Here is an 11143-nt window from a genome sequence, read left to right as displayed (position 1 = left end):
CTGCATCGGCAGGCGGACTCTCAACCACTGCGCCACCAGGGAAGCCCACTACTTCTTTTAGACCTCAAATGCATCATGCTAGAGACAAAGTCCAACACTTCAACTTTAAAAACTGTGTAAATCCAGGTCACTTGATAATCAGTACATTCATTATATTATATTATATTATATTATAAATAAGACATTATATTATATTCATCAATAAGTGCAATAAGATCAGCATGGTCGTGCTCTAAAGGTCAAAACAGTAATCAAATGAATGTATGAAGAATAAAATTTTGACATGAATGGATTATTGTCAACATGCAATGTCATAGCAAGAAGGAGTTAGGACTAGGTAACACTTCTATTCACATAAAAATGACACAAAAACTATGGTCAGTGGATTTAAGGATGTCACCAAGCTGGGAATTTCTTTATCCAAAGACCTGCTATTCTAGGGCTCTCAACACATCAGACAAGAAAGAATGGCGACACCTGGAGATGGAGAATGAGGTACCTCGTGAGGGCACAGCTGGCTGCTGGGGCAAGCGGCTGTGCTGGAGGCCCCCGGCAGAGCTAGGCAGTCTCCCCGAGTCCAGAGCAGTTAGGGCCAGCAGGGAAAACCCAGAAAAGAACCAGCTATACAGAGAAATGACTCTAGGTTGCGGAGGGTTCTGTGTCAGTTGATTATTGATTAAGCGCTTGTCTGTAATGAAACTACCAGAGGCCAAGGAAGGAGGTCACTTAAAAGCACAAGAGGTAACAATACTCAGACATCACACAGGGACCGAATTAGTCCCAAGAGCCAGAGTGGAAGACCTAAAAACTCAAAGGATATTCGGTAGAGTACTACAAAGGGAGTGCTACTACTTCTTGCCTCAGAAGCAGGAAAAAATTAACCTGTGACAAAACACTACTTTGATCCCATCTAAAAAAGCCTAACCTGGGGACTTCCCTGGTGGCACAGTGGTTAAGAATCCACCGGCCAATGCAGGGGACACGGGTTCGAGCCCTGGTCCGGGAAGATCACACATGCTGCGGAGCAACCTAGCCCATGAGCCACAACCACTGAAGCCCGCGTGCCTAGAGCCCATGCTCTGCAACAAGAGAAGCCACCGCAATGAGAAGCCTTCGCACCGCACTGAAGAGCAGCCCCCGCTCGCCGCAACTAGAGAAAGCCCGTGCACAGCAACGGAGACCCAATGCAGCCAAAAATAAATAAATAAATAAATTTATTAAAAAAAAAAAAAAAAAAAGCCTAGCCTGGAAAAATCAAAATGCTTTCAAGTAACTTAACCGTGTCTAAGAATATTTATAAGAATGAAAAAATATGTGGCACCCAAAAAGGTAAAATCATAACTTCTGGCATCCTACCATAAACTACCAGGTATGCAAGAAGCCTGGAAAATACAAGCCATAATGATAACAAAACCCAATCAGTTGCAACTTCTCCAGAAATGATACAAATAACCCAACTAATATACAAGAACATCAGAACAGGCATTATAACTGCAACCTGTACAGTTAAGAAGTTAGAAGACTGAAGATGTTAAGAAAAGATACAGAAGACATAAAAAGGCACAAATTAAAATTTTTAAATTTTTGATGGAAACTACAATATCCAAAATGAAAATGCAACTGGATGGGATAATGTCATATTACACAATTAAGAGTAAACCTCAAGGGAGAAAATAGCATGTGCGTGTGTGTGTGTGTGTTTCTTTCGCTTCAAAAGGGGAAGGAACAGAAATGAAAGTAGAGTGAAGGGAACAAGGAGGTTTTCCCCAGTACGTGAAGGCCTGCAGGAGGAGGGCACCGCCAGGCCTCCAGAGATCTGGGGCGTGAAGTGAGGGCTGGTAGAGGACACCACTCCACAGACCACCAGCAGCGTGAAGCAGACCGGTTCTCGAGAGACAGCTGGTCCTTGGCTCGGAGGACAGGAACAGGCAGGGCCTGCGCAGGGCGTGGGGAAGGAGTCTCTTTCTCCTCATGGTTTTAACTACGTGGATCAGCTGCTGTGTGATAGTGCGCATGTTATTTAACCCCCCTGAGCCTCCATCTCCGTCCCTAAAATGGAAGTATTGATAATTATATAGACTGCATGAATTGCTTTGAAGATTAAATGATACAATTTTCCTAATCAGACTGCTCAATAGCATCTATGTCCTCGGGAGCTGGGGTTGGGATGGGGAGGTGTATAAGTAAAAGTGAGCTGCGATAACCAGACACACAGACTTGTGTCCTGAGCGTGTGGACAGAACAGCAAGCCCGGTGCGATGCTCCGCTGACCTTCCTATGATCTTTGCTTGCCTCCTTGTTTTGCACGTGTTCTAGTTAATCTTGACAAGCCATTCTTTTCATATTTTTAAAGAAACTGAAAGTGGCATGACAGCAGTGAGCAGTGCCTCTTTTGAAATAACATGATAGGAAAAGTGCTCTGGCCTCGGAAAGCTGTGAGGCAGCAGTGCTTCTTCCTGAGGCTCCGGACAAAGGCCAATTCAGCTGGGAATCCCAGTATGTATCAATAATTTCGCTAAATCTTTAAGGGTTCAGAATGTTGTTCCTGTAGACTGTAAGGGGAAGTGGTAGGACACGGCTCCTGATGCAACAACTAGGAAAATATACAAAAAGAAAAATACCAAAAACATCATTTTTTTTTTTCAGTGAGGACTTCTTAAAAGTTTTACTATTTGAATGTTTAGTTTCTCCCCACGCTGAGGTTTACTGAAATGTAACTGACATGTTAAGACTGAATTAGTCGCAGGTGTGCAACATAGTGATTCAATGCATGCATATATTGCAAAATGGTCACAATAAGCTTAGTCAACATCCATCACCTCACACAGTTACATAATTTTTCCTTGTGATGAGAACTTTTAAGGTCTACTCTCTTAGCGACTTTAAAATATACAATACAGTACGGTTAACTGTAGTCACCATGCTGTACCTTACATACTGAGGACGTATTTATCTCGTAACTGGGAGTTTGTACCTTTGACCTCCTTCACCCATTTCCTCCACACCCCACCCTCCCCCCACCCCTGGCAACCATCAATCTGTCCTCTGTATCTATGAGTTGTGTTTTTTTTAGATTCCATTTATAAGTGAGATCATACAGTGTTGTCTTTCTCTGTTTGACTTCTTTCACTTAGCATAATGTCTTCAAGTTTCACGCATGTTGTCGCAAACGGCAGGATCTTCTTTTTCACGGCTGAATGATATTCCATTATCTATACATAGATAGATAACATTTTCTTTATCTAGTCATCCATCAACGGACACTGCCGTGTCTTGGCTATCGTAAACCATGCTACTATGAACATGGGGGTGCAGATATCTTCTCAAGATAGTAATTTCAAAAACACGTCATACTTTTATTTTTATTTTTATTTTGGCCACACCGCGAGGCTTGCAGGATCTTAGTTCCCCGACCAGGGATCGAACCCGGGCCCCCTGCAGCGGAAGCGCGGAGACCTAACCACTGTACCGCCAGGTCATTGCCCGTCATATTTTTAAAGATAACAGATGATTATAGAAGCAAAGAGGACTAGATGAATGAAAATTCAGCAAGGGAAGAGCCCTTCATAGGTGGGCTGAGATCACCAGCCGTTTTCTTTGCCACAGCCAGGCCCAGGCGGAACAGAGGGTTTTCGACCGGGCAGAGAAAACCCAGGAGTGGAGAAGACATTAGCAGTGCTTCCACATGGGCTGACATAACGGATTAGAATGTAAAGGAGTCCCCAGCACGCAGCCGGTTTTCCACATAGGACACCTGCTTTGTGCTTTTGCTGCACAGGGGTTGGGCACCTGGTCTTGAAAAGCTGCATGAAATCTCCAGCACTCCGCTGGGAGAAGCTGCCCATATGGCTTTGTGAAAAGAAGCCTACGGTGCACAACCGTTGCTGAAAGCAACGAGACAAAATGGTTTTCACTGCTTCCTCTCTCTCCGGAGCATGGACTCCCTCCAGAAAGGTGGGAGCTCATATCCCTTTACCCTTCCCTCATGTCCCCATCGCCCAGGGACTGATGCTCCAACTAGCAAAAGCTGGAAAGGGAAAGAAGGGCGGAGGTAATGGGAGATAAGCTGATTTTCTCCTCTTTCGCTGCTGTGTGGCAAATGTTAACTCAAAGATAAGTTATACTGGCAGAAGTATTTGCAAGTATTACAAGAGAAGCTGAGAAAATATCATCTAACAATGCTGTACTGTAAAGGGAAAGGAGAGAATTAGGGAAAGCAGAATATGCTAATGGGATGATAATTCACAGTCAGTAACAGACCCCATTTAAAGCAGTAAAGGTTAAAGTGCATAATGTAAAGCCGTAAAGATAACCACTAGAACAAAAAAACAAACCTTCAAACTAATCAGGAGGAATATAAAAACAAACTGAAACAGCAATAGCAAAAAATCACACAGACTATATATTTTATTTTTTTTATTATTTTTTTTAAAGTTTGGTTAGTATCTACCAAACGTTTGTTTTAATTTTTATTTATTTATTTATTTTTGGCTGCGTTGGGTCTTCGTTTCTGTGCGAGGGCTTTCTCTAGTTGTGGCAAGCGGGGGCCACTCTTCATCGCGGTGCGCGGGCCTCTCACTATCGCGGCCTCTCTTGTTGCGGAGCACAGGCTCCGGACGCGCAGGCTCAGTAGTTGTGGCTCACGGGCCCAGCTGCCCCGCGGCATGTGGGATCTTCCCAGACCAGGGCTCGAACCCGTGTCCCCTGCATCGGCAGGCGGATTCTCAACCACTGCGCCACCGGGGAAGCCCCAAGACTATATATTTTAAAACGATAAGAACAGAAAGAGTAACGTAACGTGGTGAGACAACCGAGTTTGGTCATTTTCTTCTTCTCTTGTACAGGAGATCCGTAGGGGCTGCTGGCCAGGCTGCCACTGCTGCTCTCTGGCTGCATCGGAGCCCCAGGCCCCTCTGTATTTCTGCTCTGTCATCCTGAGCCTCTGGCTTTCATCCTTTGAAAGTTCATGGTGGCAAGACTGCAGCTGGCAGATGACAGAAAGGGCAGGGGCAAAGGACAAAGACATATGCCAGTTGAGTCTGGCCTCTTTCAACGTGCCTGGAACAGTAACCGGCACATACTAAGTATTATCTGTTGAATGAATACATGTTTCATGACCCTGCTGATACTGGGTTAGGTGACACTTTACATCCATCCCCAGAATACCCTGTGCTTAACCCTACACTGTACACAAGTTTTGAAATTTCTCATTTATTTGTCTCTCTCCAGAATAAGATTTGCCCCTAGATTCCCTAATACTTACCAGAGCAACTAGTAGGCACTAAGCACTCAATAAATATTTGTTGAATAGTTGAAGAAATTAGTGTAAGCCTCAGCCCTTGACCCCTTATTCAACTAGCTTTTTTTGGTACCTCATATGTGCCAGGCATTGTTCTGGACATTTGAGCAAAACAGGCTCATTCTTATACATTATAGTCATGTAAAAAAAAAAAAGTTGGTTTAGAAGAAATTTGCGTTGCTTGTAGATTATATGACTGAAAGCCTATAGATTCTATTGGAGCTTGGGAGACAGAGCCCTCAGAAACCCTAAGCTTTCAACTAACCGATGACTTGGCTCTGTTCTTTCTTCTAATTTCACAAAGAAAGTGAATAAAAGTAAAGGTTTCACAGTGAAGTCAGGTAGCCATAGTCCATCTGTACATTCAGAAGCCAATGAAATTAGGGAAGATAAAGAGGGGAAGGGAGGGGAGAAAAGGGAAGAAAAGAGCGTTTGGGTACAAAAATACAAGGGTTTTAGGACAGAAAAGCAAATTAGGAAAGGGGGACTGAACAGTGTTTCTGAGAAAGAATAAACAAATGTGGGTAATGGCCTGCTTGCTATGTAATAGTTGGTACAGTTTAATCGTTGGCTAATATCAATTCTTGCCACTGAGTTGGGCTGCGGTTAAAACAGACTTTAGTTTGATGTAATCACAGGTACTTTATGTTTTCTATGAGACCACAGACACCTGTGTCAGTATCCTCATCTTCCAGCAACTCTGCAGTCACATGCCCCTCTGGTTTGAGAGACACCCTCAGCTGCCCAGACCTTCTACCTGTGGATTGACTGAGGTTTGATTTGATACTTGGGTACAGTTTCTGCCAGGAAACAAAACAAAACAAAACAAAACAACCTCAACATTGCAAACCTCTTTCATCGTTAGTTCTGAAGTGATATACTGTGTAAAACAACTCTGCTCATAAAAAGAGAAGGGAAAGGGAGACGTTCTCCCTGGTATTCCTGGCATTACTCCATTGTCTTTGAAATCCTGGCATTACTCCATTGTCTTTGAAACTGTCCCAAATCAGAGGGAATTCTGTACAAAGGGGGAAAATCTCATTTTTAGATCTTCTCAGAAGCGTTTCATGGCCTATGCAAGGTGAGTAACGATTCATTGACAGATGTAAAGGATGAACTATAAATGTGACCATCTATAAGACAGTTGTTTTAAAGCAAGTGGCTTCTAGGACTGGACAGGATCATGTAATTTATGATGCAGCCACCATGCTGTAAAGAGGTTTCAATTTCCTCAGGAATCCACTGCTGTCCCGTGGTGAACAAGTGCAGTCAGGAGAGGGGCAGATCAGTTCCAGAGATGACCATGGACACCGCCAGCCCCACTGGGACATCTGAATCCTTGTCCCATTCTGACCCAGCTTCCCTGCCTTCTTGCACATGGCCACCCTCCTGCTGTAATTCAGTGTAAGCTGTACTCGTCACCTCACTTTGCCTGCACTGCCCCCTCCCGCTTTCATGTGGGGAGGCAAATACACCTTGCTTAAACAAAATGTGAGAAAAGAAACCCCAGGCTAGGAGAAGAGAACAAACTCCCCCACAAGCCAGGCTGCTTTAATAGTTCTGTGCACTGTCTTCCGTGTGTTAAGATCTCCCTGTCTCATCTAAGAGCCTGGGCGAAACAGAATCACAAGGGGAAAAAGCCAGAGACTCACAAACAAGGCACCAAATCAAGACGAGGTAGAATTTAAAACCTCACAATGGTAAAAAAATAAATAAATAAAAAGAGAAAAATTTCTCACAGTAAAAATTACCTGATTTTCCCAAAGAAAATAACAGAAGTATAGAGCAGTTTGTAAGTTTATGTACCCTGATCTTCCGTATCATCTGAGACAAACGATAAAATAAGATAATGTGCTTGTGCCAACTCTGAGTTACCACCAAATACACTGTCCTGGTTTTCTGCTTCTACAAATCCAACTGAAAACAAAACAAAATACATAGGAGAAGAAAACAGAGATAGGAAGAGCCTACAAGAGGGGCTATTTACACTTTAGGAGTCGGCTACCTGTGGAATTTTTGAATATAACTTTCCCAGTTGGTGGCAGCCATGTTTCCTCAATCTGCAGGTGTTCCTGTTCTAAAGCAAATTCATAATTTACAAACGTTCTGAGGCCTAGTTTAAGCTTAGCTGACCTTCAAAGGGTTAGTTTGTTCAGCATTTCCTTTTACTACCCGAGGTACTCCCAGGATACTTCAATTATCTTCCTGTTTGCCTGAGCTACTGAATAGTCGAAGTGGGGTTCCTGACACTTGCAATCATGAAAATCCCATCTTAACAACAGACTCCACAACAGAAGCTTTCCACCACTCCTAATTCAAACGGAAATAACTTAGTGCTTTCCAGCCTCATCATGGGCTGGCTTAGAAACCGGAGCTGGATAAGGTCTGAAGTTGGGAGTGATCAGTATTTCCAGCTGTGAGTATCTCTAAAAAGCAGATGGCGAGAAAATTAGATTGGGGTTGGCAGAAATAGTCTGTGATATTTCCACATCATTAACATCTGAACATTTGTACATTTGTCTAACATATTAGTTTGCAAAAATACACTAGCTAAAAGCAATGGAGGCCCATGACAAGCTGGCCCAGTGAATGCCAGAAGCCCTGCCTTTGGAGCAGTTGGGTTGCCAAATTCACTGAATTTTTTTTTTTTTTTTTTTTTTTTGCAGCACGCGGGCCTCTCACTGCTGTGGCCTCTCCCGTTGCGGAGCACAGGCTCCGGACGCGCAGGCTCAGCGGCCATGGCTCACGGGCCCAGCCGCTCCGCGGCATGTGGGATCTTCCCGGACCGGGGCACGAACCCGTGTCCCCTGCATCGGCAGGCGGACTCTCAACCACTGCGCCACCAGGGAAGCCCTGAATTTTAAGAAGAAGAAGTCTAGGCAAAGGGCTCTAACCTGGAAATAAAAGTGGAAAACATACTACCTATAACAAATTCCATCTAAATCCTAATTTTTCTGTGTCTAGTCTTGATCACTGTAGAATCTCAAAGGGAGAAAAATCTCCCTACGCCCCTGTCGTAGCAGCAAGCTGCTTAAGGATCCCCTTTGACTTCTACACAGAGGAAACGGGCAAAAAGTGAGCTGATACAATCAACCTCACAAATCAGGCCAAAGTTAGAGCTTGGTATTGAACCCACAGCCCTTTGAAATGCAGCAAGATTAGCACTTCACTAGGATTTAACGGGCACAAAAGCTTTCGTTTAATTTTTTTTAAAAGAAGGAAAAATGGGATAATGAATCAGGCCTACTTGAAAAGTACAGGCACAGGAAACTGTGGAGGACCACAGACCACCTGACCCACAAAAGTAGCAGAATCACGCTAGGGTGGTCACCACTGACTTAAAGCTATTCACCTAAGAAGGAAGATTATGACTTATTTTGAGTGTACGACATTTATGATGAAATAAATGTCCAGTGGGTCTGACCTCCATACATGGTAAAAAAAAAAAAAAAAAAAGTAAATAAACACAAAAGCAAAACATTAGAAAAGACATGGGAAAAAATGCAGTTAGGATAGTCACAAGAAATGAGTGACATGGCTTTGGAAAGGACAGAACATGGCAGGCAAGATAGATTCTTTTAGGAAAATCACGTAATTAATAGAGAAAAACAAAGGATATTAATCACTATTGTTAACCATTTTAATGTGTAGTAAAGGCAAAGGCATATCACTGGAATCATGTTATTAGAAATTTGAAAAACTTCCTTTACAAATGGCCTCTCCAGGCTGACTCTGAGCATCTTTGCTTTTGCATTTATGTCCTGTGTCATGTAACAGAACGTTCCAGTCCAACTGCAAATAATGTATCAATGTTCTTATAGCACAGTTTCCATTTATCTGAACTTGTGAATAAGACGCTTGCTTCAGTACTTGCCCAATTTTATTTGCAAAGCATAATCAAACAGAGTCTGACATGACTACTCTCCCTTGTTGAAATGATTATAACTCATCGGGTGAAAATAAATGAAAATGAATCCAATATGCAGAAAGTATATCAGAGATAACATTAATCAAGAATAACTGGAAAGATGGGCCTATTAATGAGAATGTTATTGGTAAGATAAGATCTAGGGTGAGTGAGGTTTACAGAATCACATGAGCCCATTTCACTGAAGGTCCCACACTCAATTTTCTTATAACCTCTTAAATTATAGAAAGGAGGTGTTTGGTGATTACTATAAGTAGATTAGAACAGAGTGAGAAAAAGAAACTAGATTCTTATCTTGCTCAGTTTGCAATTACTGAAGATCACTGAATTTCCCCAAGTTGCAAAGATCGTCTCTTACTAAAACCTATCAGTTGATTTCTTCATTTAGAAAATAAAATTGTAAACAAGTCTAAAATGTTTAATCCTTTTATTCATAAATGATATAACGTAGGTATCAATGTCCCCACCAACGTTTCACCTGGACACAGAGAAAAAACCTTCCAAATTCACATTTGTTGAAGCTTTTCAAATAAACTCTACGAAATGTAGCTGTAACACTGTCAGTAGCCTTACCCACAAGCCTGGAGAGCGAAGGAGCCAAAACAGACCCAGGCAGTGACCCTTTGTCTTACTTCCTCAACCAGTGAGAGGTTATGCTAATTCAGCAAAGTCTTTCAGAGCCTCTTGTAAACTCTGCAAAGCTTTGCATCTTCAGATCCATTCTTCCATGGTCTTCATGCATGTAAGAGGTGTCTACTTGCTGAAGACCAGTTTCTCCACTGCAGTTTTTTGTACTTTCCAAGGGGTGTTGATCTTGAATGCAGAAACAGGCAGAATAGTACATGTTGATTTTGTAGTAAATGGCAACAGCGCTTTTTTTTATTTAATTGAAGTATAATTGATTCACAATATTGTGCTAGTTGTAGGTGTACAGCAAAGAGATTCGGTTATGTATGTGTGTGTATATGTATACATATACACATACATATATACATATATTCTTTTATTTCCATTCTTTTCATTATAGACTATTACAAAATACTGAATATAGTTCTCTGTGCTCTACAGTAAATCCTTGTTGTTTATCTATTTTATACATGATAGTGGGTATCTGTTAATCCCATACTCTTAATTTATCCCTCCACCCCCTTTCCTCTTTGGTAACCATAAGTTAGTTTTCTATGTCTGTGAGTCTGTTTCTCTTTTGTAAATAAGTTCATTTGTACTATTTTTAGATTCCACATGTAACTGATATATTTAATATGGATTTGTCTTTCTCTGTCTGACTTACTTCATTTAGTATGATAATCTTCAGGTCCAATAATGTTGCTGCAAATGGTAATATTTCACTTTTTATGGCTGAGTAATATTCCATTGTACATATGTGCCACATCTTCTTTATCCATTCATCTGTCGACGGACACTTAGGTTGCTTCCATGTCTTGGCTATCGTAAATAGTGCTGCTATGAACATTGGGGTGCATGTGTCTTTTTGAATAGAGTTTTTGTCATTTCTGGATATATGCCCAGGAGCGGGATTGCTGGATCATGCGGTAACTCTATTTTTAGTTTTTTGAGGAACCTCCAGACCGTTCTCCATAGTGGCTGCACCAATTTACATTCCCACCAACAGTGCAAGAGGGTTCCCTTTTCTCCACACCTTCCCCAGCATTTATTGTTTACAGACGTTTGAATGATGGCCATTCTGATTGGTGTGAGGTGATGCCTCATTGTAGTTTTGATTTGCATTTCTCTAATGATTAGTGATACTGAGCATCTTTTCACACTCCTGTTGGCCATGTGTATGTCTTCTTTGGAGAAATATCTAGTTAAGTCTTCTGCCCATTTTTTTTTTTTTTTTTTTTGCGGTACGCGGGCCTCTCACTGTTGTGGCCTCTCCCGTTGCAGAGCACAGG

General features: G+C 42.1%; 1 long non-coding RNA gene across 9 annotated transcripts in view; it reads right to left on the bottom strand.

Annotated features, from left to right (window-relative positions):
- LOC112066691 (uncharacterized) overlaps window positions 1-11143 on the bottom strand; it is a 330402-nt gene that overhangs the window by 56190 nt on the left and 263069 nt on the right. The window contains exon 10 of one of the 9 annotated variants that reach the window (XR_008617014.1): window positions 4495-4756. The exons of the other annotated variants lie outside the window; for them this stretch is intronic. This is a non-coding gene — a long non-coding RNA (uncharacterized lncRNA). Of the gene's footprint in view, window positions 1-4494; window positions 4757-11143 lie in introns of those variants that run through there. 9 annotated transcript variants of the gene reach the window in all.

The sequence above is a fragment of the Physeter macrocephalus genome, chromosome 4 (genome assembly GCF_002837175.3).
Source record: "Physeter macrocephalus isolate SW-GA chromosome 4, ASM283717v5, whole genome shotgun sequence".
Lineage (NCBI taxonomy): Eukaryota > Metazoa > Chordata > Mammalia > Artiodactyla > Physeteridae > Physeter > Physeter macrocephalus.
The sequence above is the reverse complement of the archived record's forward strand: the minus strand, read 5'-3'. Positions and strand labels throughout refer to the sequence as shown.